At 36.3% G+C, this 18,620-nt stretch overlaps 1 long non-coding RNA gene across 1 annotated transcript in view; it reads right to left on the bottom strand.

The window, feature by feature from the left end:
* LOC134612784 (uncharacterized) overlaps window positions 1–18,620 on the bottom strand; it is a 915,097-nt gene that overhangs the window by 730,759 nt on the left and 165,718 nt on the right. The window contains exon 2 of the long non-coding RNA XR_010090954.1: window positions 1,519–1,580. This is a non-coding gene — a long non-coding RNA (uncharacterized LOC134612784). The remainder of the gene's footprint in view (window positions 1–1,518; window positions 1,581–18,620) is intronic.

Here is an 18,620-nt window from a genome sequence, read left to right as displayed (position 1 = left end):
TTAAGATGAAAAATATAAACTATTCATTCAGAGTTATTAATTAAAGTGAGGATTCAAAGTGAATTTATTTTTTAAAAGTCACCAAACTTATAGCATAGCTTGGTTATTTTGACCTTAACATCGACATTCACTTTTCGGTTCACTTTAAATTCTTTGTTTAGTAAACAACCCTGAATTCACCAGCAAATGTGTAAATTGTGATATATATTTAATCACAGCTTCCATTGACCAGCTTCTCTGTCCTTTGTGTCATGTAAAAATAGGCCTAGTGCATACGGCAGTACAGGTACTATACTTTGAAATATGGAAAGAACCTGACATCAGTGGTAAAAACATTTACATAGCACAATCTATAGGTAAATTTGATTTATTGGTTCAGTGATGCTGTTTCATTCCTAAAACCTATGACTGAGACCAATGTTTACAGCTTTCAGACGTTACTTTAAAATTTGTTTTGGAGACATAAAGTATGTTGTTTTACAGCCAATTTATTTGCAGTAAATCAACTCTAAGTAACTACTTAATTTTATTCCCTTGGTATTTACTCTCTCCAAGATGCATAAAATAAAACTGAATGTACGTTTTTCCAAAATCTATCATCTGCTTTAAAAAGACATTTGGATACCTTTTAGTGGCTTGATAAATGAATTGTAAAATATAGGTAAAAAAGCAAAATTATAAAACAAATATAGATTTGAAAAGGTTTATTTTCTCATGTACACTATTTTGGTCTAAATTTCACAAACAGGGCCCTATATATAATAGTTTAATACATAGACAACATTTCTTTGTATATCTTAGATGATCTGTCATTTCACTTTATTCTTTTCTAATTTGAAAAACTTAATATACAGAAAATACACACAGATTAAACATATTCGATTTCTCTTGGGGGGGCTTATTTTTAATAGACCTACTACTAACGTTTTCAATGAAAAACATCTAAAAATGCATAGTGAAAAAAAAGGGTAAATCATGAACAATTTTTAGAACATCCTCTTTTAAAGAACAAAGTACAATTTGTTTCTTTCTCCTGTCTTCGCTGTAATGCTTCGATGCTCTGACTCAATTGTAGTTTGTTAGTTTTAATTTAATGCTTGTCTTTAACAGTAAAATGTTATGCCCTGTGTTCTTTTGAATCTTGTTATGTTAGTAAGCATAACAAACACTTTGTCCGAGAGTTTGCATGAAATATTGCATACTTTTTGCAGTTGCTACATCTCTGGAAACACATGGGCCATTCTGTCGTATGTTTTAGCAATATGAATTGTTGCAGAAGGACGCATGTACATATGTAGCTATGATAATGGTCTATGTTAGATCTTATTTTTCATATCTATTTTCTACTTTCATTCTAACGTACTGTCTTTCATAAAATGACATTTATGGTCCTTTAATAAACTTTCATGATGGTCGTTTACTTGCTATTTAAGATTAATTTTGATTTCTCTATTGACATAGCTGAAATTATTCACATAAAATATCTGTGGAAGATGCCACATTTAAACAGTTCTTTACCTTTCACCTGATTCAGATTTCTAGGTGCTCCAGGATTGAAATTCTATAAATGATTCATCACCCTAAAAGAAAAAGAAAGAAAGAAAGAAAGAAAGAAAGAAAGAAAATATTAATCTGTGAATTGTACCAATGATTTTGACAATATAATGCATCTTTGAACATACACCTTGCTTGACGAAAACCATACTCATAAGTAGGTCAGTAGAAGCCTCTTATAATACTATCAATTGTATTCCAGTGGCTAAGCATCATATAATGTTACCAAAACATTGCTATGAGTTTTTATGAAGAAATGTAACTATGAGACTATATATTTATAAAGAATAATATAGCAGTGATCTAACTTTTTATTGTATGCAGTTGCATACAATGTTAGGTATAACCAAGGTTGTTAGCTCCCTTCTATCTGATTATGGCTGGTGAGGGGCATAGGAAAGACTTGAAAATGCAACGTCTACTAAATTGGTCATGATCCTACAAATCAAGTTGTCATTTTAAAGATTGGGAGTGCATAGAACTGCCAGTGCTTCCAATGTGCAACCAAAGAAAAGGAAAGCATATTTGTGCATTCTTCCTCATCTCCACACCATGTATGGAAGTGAAAATTGCAAAACATTTTCTATCAGATTGTAGACTGGGCCGTGGCAGGTGTGGGCTAATATTAATAAACAAAAACATTGGATACCACCTATTTATGCTCTGTGCCTTGTTATTGTTAAGTTGTCCAGGTGTCCTCTAGATGCCATGTTAATGTGGAAGAGCACTTGGCTCACTCATGTTCTCTATCTACAGAAATATTATCTCTAGTATTATTAAAGGGACACTTCACTGCTCATATAAAAAAAAATACATAACTAAAATCATAGTTTTGTGGATAAACCCCCAATAAAAACATGCATTTAGTTATGTATTTTTTATGTAGATATATCTAAAAACAGCTTGCAAAACCTGCAGTCCACTTGTCTGCTGCCTTTTGAAGCCCCCCCATTCTAACCCAGCCCAAATGTTCTATGGCTGTCCAATTAAATAATTCCCAATGCAGTTCAATGAGAAGTCTTTGCAAGGCAGGTGCTAGGAGCAAATTCTGCCTCTTGAGATTAGCTCAACTGAGCTAAACAACCAGGAAGTAAAATAACCAGTTGTCAGATTGACAACCAGAAAGCTATAACAAGGTTAATATGTAAAAGTGCCAATTTTTATTGAAATCTGCACTTGAATAAGTGCATGAATAAGAGATTAAACTATTCACACATAAAACAGTTCAGCAAGCTAAAATGCTTTAGGGGTCTGGAGTGTCTCTTTAATTGCTATGATCAAAGACTATATGTAAAGCCAATTATTCTATTAATATAAACTCCCTTCCATTTGGATACCTTTTACCTGGAAGGGGATCTTGTTCCTTGGTGATCTAGCAACTGAAATAAAGATTTTTGCATTGTCCCCAGTATACACAACTTTCTCTCACTGCTCACATTTGGATACAGTTCACTAGAATGACACAATAATCAACATGCTATAATAAGTCTACCAACAGCACTCTGTCAACAGTGTAGAGAAGGAAATGTTCATACAGGAGAAATGCATACATTTCTCTACAACAGCCTTTGGATCGCCAGAGAAGTGCTACATATCCCTTAAATTTAAAGAAACATAGAAACATAGAAACATAGAATGTGACGGCAGATAAGAACCATTCGGCCCATCTAGTCTGCCCAGTTTTCTAAATACTTTCATTAGTCCCTGGCATTATCTTATAGTTAGGATAGCCTTATGCCTATCCCACGCATGCTTAAACTCCTTTACTGTGTTAACCTCTACCACTTCAGCTGGAAGGCTATCCCATGCATCCACTACCCTCTCAGTAAAGTAATACTTCCTGATATTATTTTTAAACCTTTGTCCCTCTAATTTTAGACTATGTCCTCTGGTTGTGGTAGTTTTTCTTCTTTTAAATATAGTCTCCTCCTTTACTGTGTTGATTCCCTTTATGTATTTAAATGTTTCTATCATATCCCCCCTGTCTCGTCTTTCCACCAAGCTATACATGTTAAGATCCTTTAACCTTTCCTGGTAAGGTTTATCCTGCAATCCATGAACCAGTTTAGTAGCCCTTCTTTGAACTCTCTCTAAGGTATCAATATCCTTCTGAAGATATGGTCTCCAGTACTGTGTACAGTACTCCAAGTGAGGTCTCACCAGTGTTCTGTACAATGGCATGAGCACTTCCCTCTTTCTACTGCTAATACCTCTCCCTATACAACCAAGCATTCTGCTAGCATGTCCTGCTGCTCTATTACATTGTCTGCCTACCTTTAAGTCCTCAGAGATAATCACCCCTAAATCCCTTTCCTCAGATGTTGAGGTTAGGACTCTATCAAATATTCTGTACTCTGCCCTTGGGTTTTTACGTCCAAAATGCATTATCTTGCACTTATCCACATTAAATGTCAGTTGCCACAACTCTGACCATTTTTCTAGTTTACCTAAATCATTTGCCATTTGGCTTATCCCTCCTGGAACATCAACCCTGTTACATATCTTAGTATCATCCGCAAAAAGACACACCTTACCATCAAGACCTTCTGCAATATCACTAATAAAAATATTAAAGAGAATGGGTCCAAGTACAGATCCCTGAGGTACCCCACTGGTGACAAGCCCAAGCTTCGAATATACTCCATTGACTACAACCCTCTGTTGCCTGTCACTCAGTCACTGCCTTACCCATTCAACAATATTGGAATCCAAACTCAAAGATTGCAGTTTATTGATAAGCCTTCTATGTGCAACAGTGTCAAAAGCCTTACTGAAATCTAGGTAAGCAATGTCTACTGCACCACCCTGATCTATAATTTTAGTTACCCAATCAAAAAAATCAATAAGATTAGTTTGGCATGATCTCCCTGAAGTAAACCCATGTTGTCTCTGATCTTGAAATCCATGTGTTTTTAGATGTTCAACAACCCTATCCTTTAACATGGTTTCCATCACTTTCCCCACTACTGAAGTAAGGCTTACTTGCCTATAGTTGCCCGACTCATCCCTATTACCTTTCTTGTGAATGGGCACAACATTCGCTAACTTCCAATCTTCTGGGACTACTCCTGTTAACAATGATTGGTTAAATAAATCTGTTAATGGTTTTGCTAGTACACCACTAAGCTCTTTTAATAGCTTTGGGTGTATTCCATCAGGTCCCATTGACTTATTTGTCTTTACTTTTGACAGTTGAAATAGAACCTCTTCCTCTGTAAACTCACGTGTAATAAATGACTCATTTATCCTTTTTTTAACAGAGGTCCCTTTCCTTCATTTTCAGCTGTAAATACCGAACAAAAATATTCATCGAGGCAGTCAGCTAGACCTTTATCCTCATCTACATACCTTCCTTATTTTGTTTTTAATCTAACTAATCCTTGTTTTACTTTTCTTTTCTCATTTATGTATCTAAAAAAAGTCTTGTCCCCCTTTTTTACTGACTGTGCTATTTTCTCTTCTGTGTGTGATTTGGAAGCTCTTATAACTTGCTTAGCCTCTTTCTGCCTAATCTTATAGGTCATTCTGTCTTCCTCACTCTGGGTTTTTGTATAATTACCTGGAAGGGGATCTTGTTCCTTGGTGATCTAGCAACTGAAATAAAGAACACTTCAAAGTATGCAGTTCATGAGGATACAATAATTGCACCAAAGTAATTTTGTCATATGTTTCCTAAATTAAAGGGATCTGGGGCAGTGACCTTGCTCTTTCCTTATAAAAGATTGTCTTTTACCCCATGAATGGCAGAAATTCATTTTTTTTTAAAGTAAAGATCCATTTCCACCCTGCTCTCTTTTCCTCAGTAGTAAAAATAGATAGGAGTATATAGCTGTGTGAGTGTATCATTGTTTCCATAATAATGTATAAAACTGTCAGTGCAGCTAATCCTTCAGAAGAATTGCTCTCTAGAGCCTTATCCTATTAACTGAAGGGGACTACGGGGCTTGAAAACTAGACAAAATTTGTAGAGAAGTACTGGTCTTGAATATCTATTTACTGTCCAAATAAGAAGGGAAACATGTATCATGGCAAAATAATGATATTCTGATACAAAGTATTGCATAAGAAGCAATCAGCATGGAATATGTCCTAATATAAATAAATATATATATATATATACATATATATATATATTATTTTTTTATGTTTTTTTTGTATATGTATAACATATGTATATATGTTAAACAAAAATCTGCAGATCAGTCAAGCCATAAGACTTGCTTTTCCCACAGAAATCACAAATTGGTGGTACTACTGCAAAGTATTCTGGGTGGGCATATGCAACTTAGTTCAATAAAGAATCACATGTTTGCCTCATTCCATTTTAAACATGGATTCCTTTGAGTCTGTGTTTGCTGTATACAACAACTTTGAAACACAACTTAGGAAAAGATACAAAGCCAGAAAAGAAAATAAACAAGAATTGGGGAAAAAAAAATTCACATCAAGAAAATTAAGAAAAAAAATAATGACCAAAAATGGTGATTCCTAATTACTATTTCTCCATTTTTTTCTTTTATATTACTCCCACTCAAAAAAGTCAGAAGCATTAATCAATGATTGATCATATTGGTCCTACGCTTATAGTGAGTCTGCTAATTGAGATGTATGAACAAAAATAAACATTCATATGGGCACATTGTGTAAATCCTTAGAATGACTTGTTCCACCATAACCAACATTATCTTTATTTATTTATTTTTTTATTCATTTTATATGGTATAAAGTTATCACATTATAAGAACAAGGGTAATGAAAATAAATTTACAGAACATAAGAGATAAGCAGCATATAATCACATTACATCTGTGTAGGTTAAACAACTTCACATTTTCTTACATTCAACAATTACTAGATATGTCTTTGTACTTGATGACTATCAATCTTAGACTTCAGTCTTATGCCCTGGTACCATCAATTTGAGTGTATGTGGTGTTGCTTTCGTACCTAGTTGTACTAGTTTGTGTCATGGTTTATTTGAGAAAGTTTTCCCTCATGGGATTAGTTTCCCTAATCACAGTTCCAGACACTGTGTTGATATCAATGACATGTCCCTTTAAGAACTGTTTCCAGGGTTGCCATATTTCTGTATATCTGTGGTATTTGTCAAGTGATCCCCATCTGAGTTCCTCTAGAGCACGGAAATATAAAATTTTTAGGTACCATTCTTTCTTGGAAGGTAGGATTGGTGACCTCCAATTACACACTATACAACATTTAGCTGCTGTCAACATAAAGTAAGTGAGGGAGTGTTTAAATTTCCGTTTGGGGATGTTAAAATGGAACAGTAATAAGGCTTCTTCAAGGTGCATCTCCAACACTCAGAGGATGTAGTTGGATCAAATCTGTTAATATCAATTAGCGTGGTGTACCATTTAGAGATAAATTTATGATTAATTTCTTGTAAAGGGATACTAGAATGTGTATGGAATATAGTTTTAAATATTGCATTCCAATCTTCTTCTACTAACTTCACTTCCATGTGTTCCTCCCAAATTTTTGTGAAATAATGTAGTGGTATTTGGGCTTGCATTTGTAAGGATTTATAACATAGAGAGGCTGTTTTTTGTGATGCTTTGTGTCTCGTGCACAATTCTTCAAATGTAGTCAGTTCCCTAGGGGTCCAGTTTATTATACCCTGAGCTCTCAGGAAGTGTTTTAATTGCTCATACTGGAATCTCTGCATAAGTGAAGGTGTCTTACCCTCTGTCAATTGGGTCACCGGCACAACTCCCTCTTCCCCCACCACCTTAGATAGGGTAATATATTCAGTCTGTCTGTTATTTTTTGGTGTTGTTAGCTGTAGACTCTGTTTCCCCGCTATAAAATTAGGATTGTTTGTTATTGGGTAAATCGGTGACGGGGTTGGGGCTATGTTTGGCCTGATCAGGATTTTTTTCCATAGCTTTATTGTTGGAGTCACTGTCGGATGGTTGGGGACTGTCCAATTACTGGGTGATGTCAGCATCCATGGTATTGTTTTTAATGATTCCCCTATCAGGGTTTGTTCTATTGAAATCCAAAATTTAGACTTCATCTGGTATGACCAATCTATGATGTGATTGAGATGTATTGCTTGATAGTATAACCAGATATCTGGTAGGCCAATTCCCCCTTTATCTTTGGGCCTAGTGAGAATGTGGTAACATATCCTTGGGCGTTTATTTACCCAAATAAATTGAGTAAATAGTGTCTGTATTTTCTTAAAGAATGTTTGTGGTATCATGATCAGGAGTGTATTGAGGAGATATAGTATTCTAGGAAGTGCATTCATTTTAAGTATATTCACTCGCCCAAACCATTGGAAGTGTGGTTTGTTCCATCTTTCTAGATCTGAACTAATGGCTTCTAAAAGTTGCGGAAAGTTAGCACTATATAATGATTTGGTATGTGGAGTCACGTTGACTGCCAGGTATTTGATAGATTTTGTCGCCCATTGGAAGGGATATATTGTTTGTAGGTTTATTTTTTCCTTGTCCGGCAGTGTAAGGTTTAATATTTTGCATTTGTCGGTATTTATTTTAAAGTTGGAGAGAGCGCTGTATTCCGAAAGGATACCCATCAGAGCCGGGAGGGATGATTTAGGATTGGTTAAGGTAAATAACAGGTCGTCTATAAAAGCAGATACTTTATATTGTGAGCGACCCACCTGCATCCTCTCCACTTTCAGCTGTGCTCTTACTGCGTTTAGTAGTTGCTCCAGTCCCAGGATGAAAAGGAGGGGTGACAGAGGGCACCCCTGTCTGGTACCGTTTGTAATTGAAAAGGGGGCGGACAATGATCCATTGATTTTTAGTCTGGCTGAAGGGAAAGAGTAAATCGCTTAGATCCATTGCATCCACATTTTCCCGAAGCCAAGGACTTCCAGTCCACCCTGTCAAACGCTTTTTCAGCGTCTATAGCTAATATGATTGCCGGAGTTTTAAGTCCCTGGGCCCCATGTACTAAATTAAGAATTTTCATGGTGTTGTCCTTGGCCTCCCATGACGGTACGAACCCCGCCTGATCTGGGTGGATTAAAGATGGTAATAATGGTTTCAATCTCAATGCCAACATCTTTGTAAAGATTTCTATGTCTACATTAATTAAGGAGATTGACCTATAACTACTGCAGATGTCTGTGTTTTTCCCCGGTTTGTGGAGAAGGGTAATATTAATTTCCTGTGATCTACCTCTGACATGGTGACCTTATGTGCCTCTTCCAAGTTTTTTATATTGTGTAAGAGCTCCTTTTGTTTCTTGATTTGTTCTTTCTTAATAAAGGAGCCCCATTTTATTAACTCCCCCCTCACCACGCACTTATTTGCTTCCCATTGGAGAGAAGGTGTAGTGTCTTGTGTATTGTTGTCTTGGAAGTAATTGGAAATTGTTTCCGCTATGGCTATCTTGGCCGAATTATTGTGTAGTATAGAGGTGATTAATCTCCATTGGCCTTTTCCTTGGGCCATGGAGGGGATTTTTAGAGTTATCTGAACCTAGAGCATGATAGGACCAAGTGATGTTATGAGATCACTAGTGAGAGGTCCCTTTGAGTTGTAAGAAAGAAGTCAATTCTCAAGTAAGTGGATGATGATCTAGAATAAAAGGAGTAGTCCTTTGTTGTAGGGTGTATGGCCCTCCAACAGTCCACCAACTGGTGACTGTGTAAGAGGTGTCTCACCTGTGTTCTTGTATGGTTTAGATGTTTAGATTGTGGCGCTGTATAACCAGCATTATCTGCCTCCAACCTGCCCTACTTATATCCTACTTAATTGTTGCATGTTAAGCTTGACATGGTTTTCCTAAGTCTGTAACCTTCCTGGTGAAATATTAAATACATTAAAATAATAAAATAATTTTATAGAGATGTATATTAAAAAATTTACTTTGATCTGCACAATATCTTAGCTGTTTCTAGAACTGCACTCTTCTGGACAGATACCTCAGATGTCCCACCTGCTAAAGTCACTCTCCCAACTTAAGGGCTGCAATCTTGAATGCTCCTGTGGGACTACTACTGCTTTGACTTTCCTCATCCTTTCTAAGCTTCTCTTTCAGTCCTTGGTATTTATCCACCATCTCATGTTCCTTTGTCTTGATGATAGGGTCACTGAGTATTGGCAAACCAACCACCATGGCTTATTCTGTTACTTGTCTACCACTACAGTGTTGGTTTGCTTGGCCAGTACTTGCTTGTCTGTCTGGATCCCGAAGTCCCACAAGAGTCATGTCATTCACAACAACCCTTTGTGGCACCTCACATATGGCTTTTGGGAGTCCTAGCTCATATTCTGTGAATGGGTTTCAGTACATAATCAGAGCAACTTGATTGTGACTCTCAGAGTATACTATCATCTTACAACTAACTACTATGTACTGGATTGTCTCAAGAGCTCTCTGTACAGTCTGTACCTCTGGTCCTGTGATAGATTTCCACTTTTATTACTTTGGTCCTGAGTGCCTGTTTTTGCCCTGCTAGGATTAGTGTCTCAGTGCTGTCTTTCACTCCTGCATTTTCCAACTACTGGTAGGATTTCATAATTTGAGCCATATACACTATCTGCCAGCGACACCTTCCATGGAGATGACATTCCACGGAGAGGTTTGGTTTATCTTCATATGGTACTTAGTCCTTTTCTGCATCATTTATCTGTTGTCGTTGTTGTCTTAGATATTCCCAGTTCACTATGTGCTTTCATGTTTACTTATGGATTTTCTGTGTTTCATCCAGGACTGTAACCTTGATGCAGTCTAATACTTGAGTCCCTAACCTCCTTCCTACTGGCTGATGTACAGTCTCAATGTACTAGATTTAAGGTGGAATTCTAAATTCATCCTGAGGCATTGATATCCATGGTGACAACCAGGATATTATTCCATCTGGGTACATGGATACTGGTAGGGCATATGTGTTGTTCTTGTCTTTGAGCTGGGACTTCAGGATCTGTCTGACTTTCTCGAGGTACTTGGGTGTTGCTATCCACATTGCCTCTTCTTCAAGGTTCCCATATGATTGTTTCTGTTCTCTAGTCTGCTATTTGGCCTTCCGGCACTTCAATCCTAATCATATTTTTACTATCATCTACCCACACTTATATTGTCTGAGCAACGTTCTGATGTGTCATTGTCTCACTAGCTCTTAACATACAGCTTGATATCATCCATGTAGTAGAGGTGACTGATTGTAGCTCCACTCTTGAACCAGTATCTTTATCCACTCTGCATGATATAGCTGAGAGGGTTGAGGCCTATGCAGAGCAGCATCGGGGATAATGTTTAACTTTTGTATATGCCACATATGGTGTTCACTTGTATAATTGTCCTGGAATTGGCTTCTAGAGAATTCTCCACTATCCAATTAACTTAATAAAGAAGACTATTAGTGTCTTGTTGACCTTTCAGGGAGCCAAGCATTTCAGTTTCCATGTGCATGCCATTGTGTCATAGGCTTTCTTGTAGTCAATTCAAGCTATGCATATTGGTTTGTTTGGTCTTGGAATACTGTGTGACTACTTAGTCTACCAGTAGCTGGTGTTTTGAGCTTCTGGTGTTTCTTTCAACCCCCTTCTGATTATTGCTTCTGTATTTACACAAATGTCCATCAATCTTTAAGGCTTTTATTAACAGGGCATTTATTATCTTAGCCTCTGCTTCTCATGTGTAACTATATCAGTCTGGTTACCAGTGCCGTCTGCCTTTTCTTACATGTTTCCAAAACACCTGAGGTAATCCTCAGTATCCTTTATCATTCCACTTCTGTGAAGTTCATCCAGTTTACTAACTTTTTTATGTGTTGCTTTTATCTTGGCTTCCAGTCTTAGTGGACAATCTTTCTCTTTTAGCCTGATCTTGTAGTCAAGCTGGTGGAGAAGCACAAGTGCTGTATGATATATGAGCCTGTTTGTCTCTGTGATGGTGTTGGTTGGGATTGTAAATATTGTCCAATTAAGCACTGCTAGCATAGTGTCTTGTCTTGTGTTCTAGAGATCTTTGGTAGTCTTGTCAAGCAGTAAAGGACTGATAGAATTTTCTTGGCAACTGTCTGTAAATATAGGTATAGGAATCTGTTCCTTCTAATGGCTCATGTATGATCTTTTGTATAGTTCATCTAAACAGTTTTGAAACTAGCTTCCTCTTGAATATGTTTATATGTTGTAACTAGCTGTTTTTTTGTTAGTGTAGGTGATGGTCTGTTATTCATCCATAGTTCCCACATATGTTTTATTGGGTGTGCTGTTGTAGTAGCAGTCCAGCAGGTCTTTGTGTCTATAGTATTTATATAACATATAAAACATAACATATAACATATAAATAGGAATACTGAAATAATCAAATAGATTGAATGTTTTACGCTAATGGGCTTTTTTTTAAAGTACTGCTATGGTAAAAATTAATACTCATCGAAATTAACAGAAAAAATATTAGGGTTTTCCATTTAAGTAAGAATTCACAATTAATTTCAAATTTAGGGTCAAAACAGCATAACTGGAAAAATTCTCTAGGTCAGCTATGTTTTCAGTTTGGCAATCTTGGCCTTAACCTTGACATTCACCTTTAATTAATTTTTAATTCTCATTATAGTAAATAGCACTGCTTGTGTTTGCAGTTTGCAATATAGAAGGTCTGTCTGGAAAAAGTCCAGCCAAAAAAATGTGTGGCACACGATTGACGATTCCAACAAAGGATTTTGCTGAGTATTTTGAGCAGTGGAAAAGACACTGGGGGAACTGTGTGAGGTATGGATCTATGAATCCTGTCAATAATTAAAAGGGAGCTATAGCACCAACATACATTCATTTTAGAGAAGTTAGCTTCATAAATATGCTTGATTCATTTCAACCATGTCATTATTTTGCAGTTCTTTTAAAAAAAAAAAAAGAATGTTCCACAATAAGCAAAAACCTACCTAAATGAAACTGCATTGTATTCCTCCATGTATGTAATAGTTATACATCTATATTTAGAAAATATATGCTGTCATATTTTTTAACAGAAATAACTTTTTCAAATGGGTTAATTAAGTGCTTGAAGTATAATTAGAGTCCACATTTCTGACAAAACCCCATTAATAGGTTATATGAATATTACCATGTACTATTTTTGTCACATGTGATGCATTTGAAATGCTATTTATGCATCTACGCTAATATTGGCAATACTGCCTGAAATATTGTAAGATAATGCGTATCATATAATCACTACAACTTGTTGTATTATATTTATAGAAATCCTATAGAGAATTTAGGAACTCATGAGTAAATGGTGGACATTTTAAATAATAACTCTTACCATGAAACTGATGTTATGACCTTTGTACTGTATATGTTCTATCAACACATCATTTGTTGGTAGTGCAGTGCTTAATGTGCAGTATGTTTAAAACTTCTTGATGTTAATTTAATAAATGTGTTATTTAAGAGATCATTTAAATCATTGAAGGTTTAAGAAATTTTATGTTGCTTATAATTCAGCAATTTCTACAAAATCAGCAGTCCCAGTCGAGAATAACCATAGTAAATAGCACACAGTAGGACTTTTGGGTCTAATAGTTTCTGGACTCTTGATTGCATCTGAGTTGCAACCGCTGCAATCAGAGATGGTAAGCTTACACATTTGCTTATGACCTAGTTCGTAAATGGACAATTTTTATAGGATGATGGAAAAAAGGACAATTAGAAAGCTCTCCATATTTCGCTCACTGTATGGTTTCACTCACTGCAAAGGCTCCTGCTTTAATTTTTTGAAAAATTATTGACCTAATTTTTCTCTTCAACATGATTAGGTTATTTTAACATAAATGTGCATTCTTACTTAATTCCAATGAAAATGTTACTATTAGATATCAAACAAAAGATCTTTGCAAATAAAACCTATTTGCATGTGGATGTTTGATTTTATGCTTTTTAATGTTTGCTGGACTGATTCTCGACCCCTGAATGGGCGTTCTAAATGAAACAATCAAAAACTCTCTAAGGCAGTCAGTAAATTGATTTTCAGAATATGCACATCAATATGTGTGGGCATTGCCAAGCAGTGTCGGCTGCTCTTACTGTGCCACAAATACGATTGAAGATCTGGTATTTGTTCATCGTGTTTTATATTTCTGCCAGTATTAGCCAACATCTTTAGAATTTGTTCTGTGCATTTTAAATTACAAATTATATCTCAAAATTCTAACAAATATTAATACCTATTCCAGTCACAGCAGCTCTAAAATCTTGTAGTTCTCAGAGAATGCTATATTCTATATTCTATAAACTGAATTGAACTCATTTTTTTGGAATTCCACCCATGATTTCTACAGAATTACATAAATCCCACATTTCCAAGTCCCAGCTATACAATTAGATATTCAAAGTAAAATGCATACTTCTGATAAAAGTTTTCACAATTGAAGTAACATTTTGCTATTCCTGTTATTCCTGGTCCTACAAAACAAGGCCTGCTAAGTGTCAAAAGTGACAAAGTTATTTGTCTGCCAAATTCACTTTCTTTATTCATAATATTATTTTGTACCTTTCTGTGATGCTGCAGTGCTTATATTTCCCTTAAATGTGATTGCCTCTGCTTGAGAGAATAATAAGCTATTTTGTAGAAATTGTACTGTTTCAAATAGTGGAGGTCTGTTCAAGTCATAGGGTATGTGGTGTTATTTGTGGATGTACACTTGCTACTGATTGAGTGGGAGATGAAAGGTGGCTGGAGGTTGTTCTACAAGTTATGTGTGGTTAGTAAAAGCTGTGTATTTGTTGCTTCTGTGTGGCTCAACATGAAAGGGTATTCATTGGCTAATATCAAGGGTAGGCAACCTTTGGCACTCCAGTTGATGTTTACTACACCAACTCTCATGCTTTGCCACATCATGGCTGGCATTATGGAAGGTGTAGTCCACAACATCTCAAGTGCTGAAGTTTGCATACCCCTGGCTTAGTTATAGATGATATGTTTTACTGAAAATGTTACATAGCTTCAAAATCACCCTATTCATCACCATGTTCATCCATCTTATCCATGTAGGCCAGTGGTCTTAAAACCAGTCCTCAAGACATGCATACCAGTCCATGATTTAGGGATCACCCAGATTTGTCTAAGGTGTCTTTAGAAAAAAATAAAAATAAACACATTGATTCTACTGGGTAGTCCCTAAAGTCTGGGCCAGTGCCTTGAGCACAGGTTTGAAAACCACAGACATAGGCATAAGGAGTAACTTTGGCAAATTGCGTTAAACAGGCTGATTAAGACCAACTCCTAAACAATGAAAGACACACATAACGGATTCATGGACTGTTTTGTTTTTAACCATTAGGCAAGAGCTGTACAATAAATATATTAATACTGACTCAACGGAGAAGCTTGAAAAAAGCTTAAAAGGTGACTTCACCTAAAAGATTCCTTGGGAAAAGTTAGTTAACATTTCCTTTCCCTATTCGAGCATTTGTAAACATATCAGATGGCAGATAAATTCTGTTTGGACCATATGAATGAATGCCTGCTTTACTCCTGATTTATTCATCTAGACTGTGCAAGTTTGGAATTTCCATGCTCCGCTGCGTAAGGTGAGAGTAAAAGGAGCACATATGAACTGAATCACAGCTGACCTCATCCAAATGTACCAGTTTCATTATGGTCAAAGTTCAATCGTACTGGCTCTATGAGCAATCACTGTACATATAGACAATGGCGAAATATATGCACAAAACAAACAAAATTGGCCAAGGCCCAATTTTTCTGTGAAAATCTGAACAATAGCCTATCAAGCCCTAGAAACTTTAGGAAAGTCATAAATAAATTACAAACTCCCCCAATCCACTCCCAACCCTCCACTGTCAAAGTGGATAACCAAACCCTGCAACTTCCCTTAGATGTATTAAATGCCTTTAACAATTATTTTGTCAGATGCTCCACTACACTGATTGCCAAGCTAATGAATGACACACATTCTGAAACTACAAATGTGGATCAGGCCCCACTAAATTTGCAAAGACCCAATATAGACAAGTTTCTTTTTAGACCTGTACCTATTAGTGTCATTAAAAAACACCTTAATAATCTAAAAATGAAAAAACAGTCTGAACCTGATCAAATCCCAGCAATGCTGTTGAAGCTCAGTGCGCCCACAATTGCTAAACATGTCGCAACCCTAATTAACAAATTATTGGTGTCTGGATACATACCCAAACTTTGGAAGACTGCAAGAGTAGTGCCTATCCATAAAAGTGGTGACACTACTTTGGTTTCTAACTATCGCCCAATATCATTGCTCCCAGTATTGTCAAAAATCTTAGAAAAATGTGTCCATATGCAACTATGTGAGTATTACCAACAATCTAACTATCTGACCCCTGATCAATTGGGTTTTCGCCTGAATCACTCCACTACAACTGCCTTCTTAAAAGTTTGCAATGACATCCAAACTGGCATGGAACAAGGAGACCTAACTGGAGCTATTTTCCTTGATTTTGCAAAGGCCTTTGACAAAGTAGACCACGACATTCTACTGCACAAACTCAAAAACTCAGGTATTTGTGATTGTCCGCTAACCTGGTTTCGATCATATGTATCGGCTCGCTCGCAATATGTGTCCATTTCTGACAGTGACTCCCTCCCTCTCCCAGTCATGTGTGGTATTCCCGAAGGTTCCATTCTCGGCCTCCTACTATTTACATTATTTATAAATGATCCGCCTGATGTCTGCAAATCTTCAAATGTACACATGTACGCAGATGACAAAGTAATCTATGCAAGCAAATCCGATCTACCGTAGCTTGAGGCTGTGCTCCAAGACCAGTTTACAGAGGTAGAAAAATGGATTGCAAAAAACAAACTCTTCCTAAACACTGACAAAACTGTCACAATGATCTTTGGAACAGTACCTAAATAACACAAATTACACAACTCCCACCTATCCATCAAAACTAATTCAAATAGCACACTGACCGCAGTCCACTCTTTAAAATACTAGGGTATGTTGTTAGATCCCAATCTATCTTTTGGCCTCCACATAGAAAAACTTGAATCTAAACTTTATCCAAAACTAGGTGCCCTGTACTGAAAGTAAGTCCTACAGTAAAGGCAAAGATTGTACAGCAAATGCTAATGCCAATAATTGATTATGGGATGATGTAGTATATGCATCTGCTCCGCAATCCCACATTAATAAACTCAGTAAACTGCATAACTCGTTCTGCCGATTTGTGCTACAATGTAATTACAGAACCCACCATTGTGACATGCTAAAAGAACTAAACTGGTTGTCACTGGAATCCAGACGTACCCTTCATCTTTCCAGCCTTGTGTTTAAGAGCTTTTCTGGGAAGCTCCCGCCCTACCTGAGCAGAATGCTCTCCTCGGCTATTCCCACCTCCTATAACCTCCGATTCAGTACCAGCGCTTTATTTAGTCTACCTCAATACAAAAAGAAAGCAGCCCGATCCTCCTTTTCCTACAAAGCGCCGCAATTATGGAACGACCTCCCGCACACTTTAAAATCTTCCCCAAGCCTAAAGTCCTTTAAAAGAGATCCCTCTCTACATACCTAAAAACAGAATGCACGTGTTATGGTTGATTATATATTTCCTACCTGTTCTATGTTAAATATTGTACACATTGTGTATTAATATTGTTTTTGTATTTTATTGTACCCTATTGTATCAATGCAATGTTTTGTGGACGCAGGACATACTTGAAAACGAGAGAAAACTCAATGTATCTTTTCTGGTAAAATATTTTATAAATATATTAATTAATAAAATAATATAAGCTTTGACATAATAATTATTATTTTCCATACTCAAGCAATATAAATGCTGTCTGGGATCTACTAATTACCACTAATTGTATTGAAGTGGAGAAGAATCTTGCCTTTCGCTATGAATATGTAACCCATGAAAGGAATCGTTAAGTAGTTTATTTTCTTATAATTAGGGGAGGGTGTCTATGAAACTGAATTTAAAATAGTATACCTAATATTTTAGCTACACTAGAATAACCTGCTGTATGAGGTTAAGACAAAGTTCAAAAAGTGGAAATATTATATAGCCCTTTCCAAATAACATTTTAGGATCGGACAAGTTGGTATATTATCTTGAAATTACAACATTTAGTTTACCCTACCTAATAATTGCAGTAATGAAAAAAGCCCACTATAGGTCTGATTACTACAGTTTGCATACATTTTGGATAACACTTTAATTATATATAATGACCTTCCCAAAATAACCACAAGAACTAAAAGGGAATACCACAAAAGATCTGATTAAAATAGAAATACTTGCAGATCAACAAGAGATAATGCTATTTCCAATCTTCCAGAATTATATGGACACGACTTGGCAAAATAAAAGAATAAATAACAAGAACGGACAACATTAATAGTAATTTATTTAAGACAATGCAAAATAAGACAATTAAGACAATGCAAAATAAGTCTGAAAGCTTAAAGGAATACCATAGGGTCAGAAACACAAATATGTATTCATGACATGGTGTTAAAACCACCATCTAGCATCCCTGTCCCCCCCTTTGCCCCACTAAAAAATTACAAAATCTTACTTGTATTCAATCTGCTGCCGCTGGCTCTTCACCTGATCTACCTGCTTGGCTGACATCATCAGAAATGATTCTCTGAGTCAGCCAAAATGCTTTCCCATAGGATTGGCTGAGACTGTCAAGAAGGCAGATCAGGGGTTGAGTCAGAATAAGTTAAACACAGCCCTGACCAGTCAGCATCTCCTCATAGAGATGCGTTGAATCAATAAATCTCTATGAGGAAGGTTCAGTGTCTCCATGTAGAGGGTAAATACATTGAATAGCAGTGCTGCACAGCCCCAGGAAGCACCTCTAGTAGCCATCTGAGGAGTGGCCAGTGGAGGTATCACCGGCCTGTAATGTAAACACTGCATTTTCTCCAAAAAAACAGTGTTTACTGCAAAAAGTCTGAAGGCAATTATTATACTCACCTAAACAAATACAATAAGCTGTACTTGTTTTGGTGACTATAGTGTCCCTTTAACATATTGATCAAACTCTATAAGAGTAACTAAAAAAAAAAAAGTTTTAAAAAAAGTTACAAAATTACAGCCTTGGAA

The sequence above is a fragment of the Pelobates fuscus genome, chromosome 5 (assembly GCF_036172605.1).
Source record: "Pelobates fuscus isolate aPelFus1 chromosome 5, aPelFus1.pri, whole genome shotgun sequence".
Classification (NCBI taxonomy): Eukaryota; Metazoa; Chordata; class Amphibia; order Anura; family Pelobatidae; genus Pelobates; species Pelobates fuscus.
This window is presented reverse-complemented; position numbering and strand designations above follow the sequence as displayed.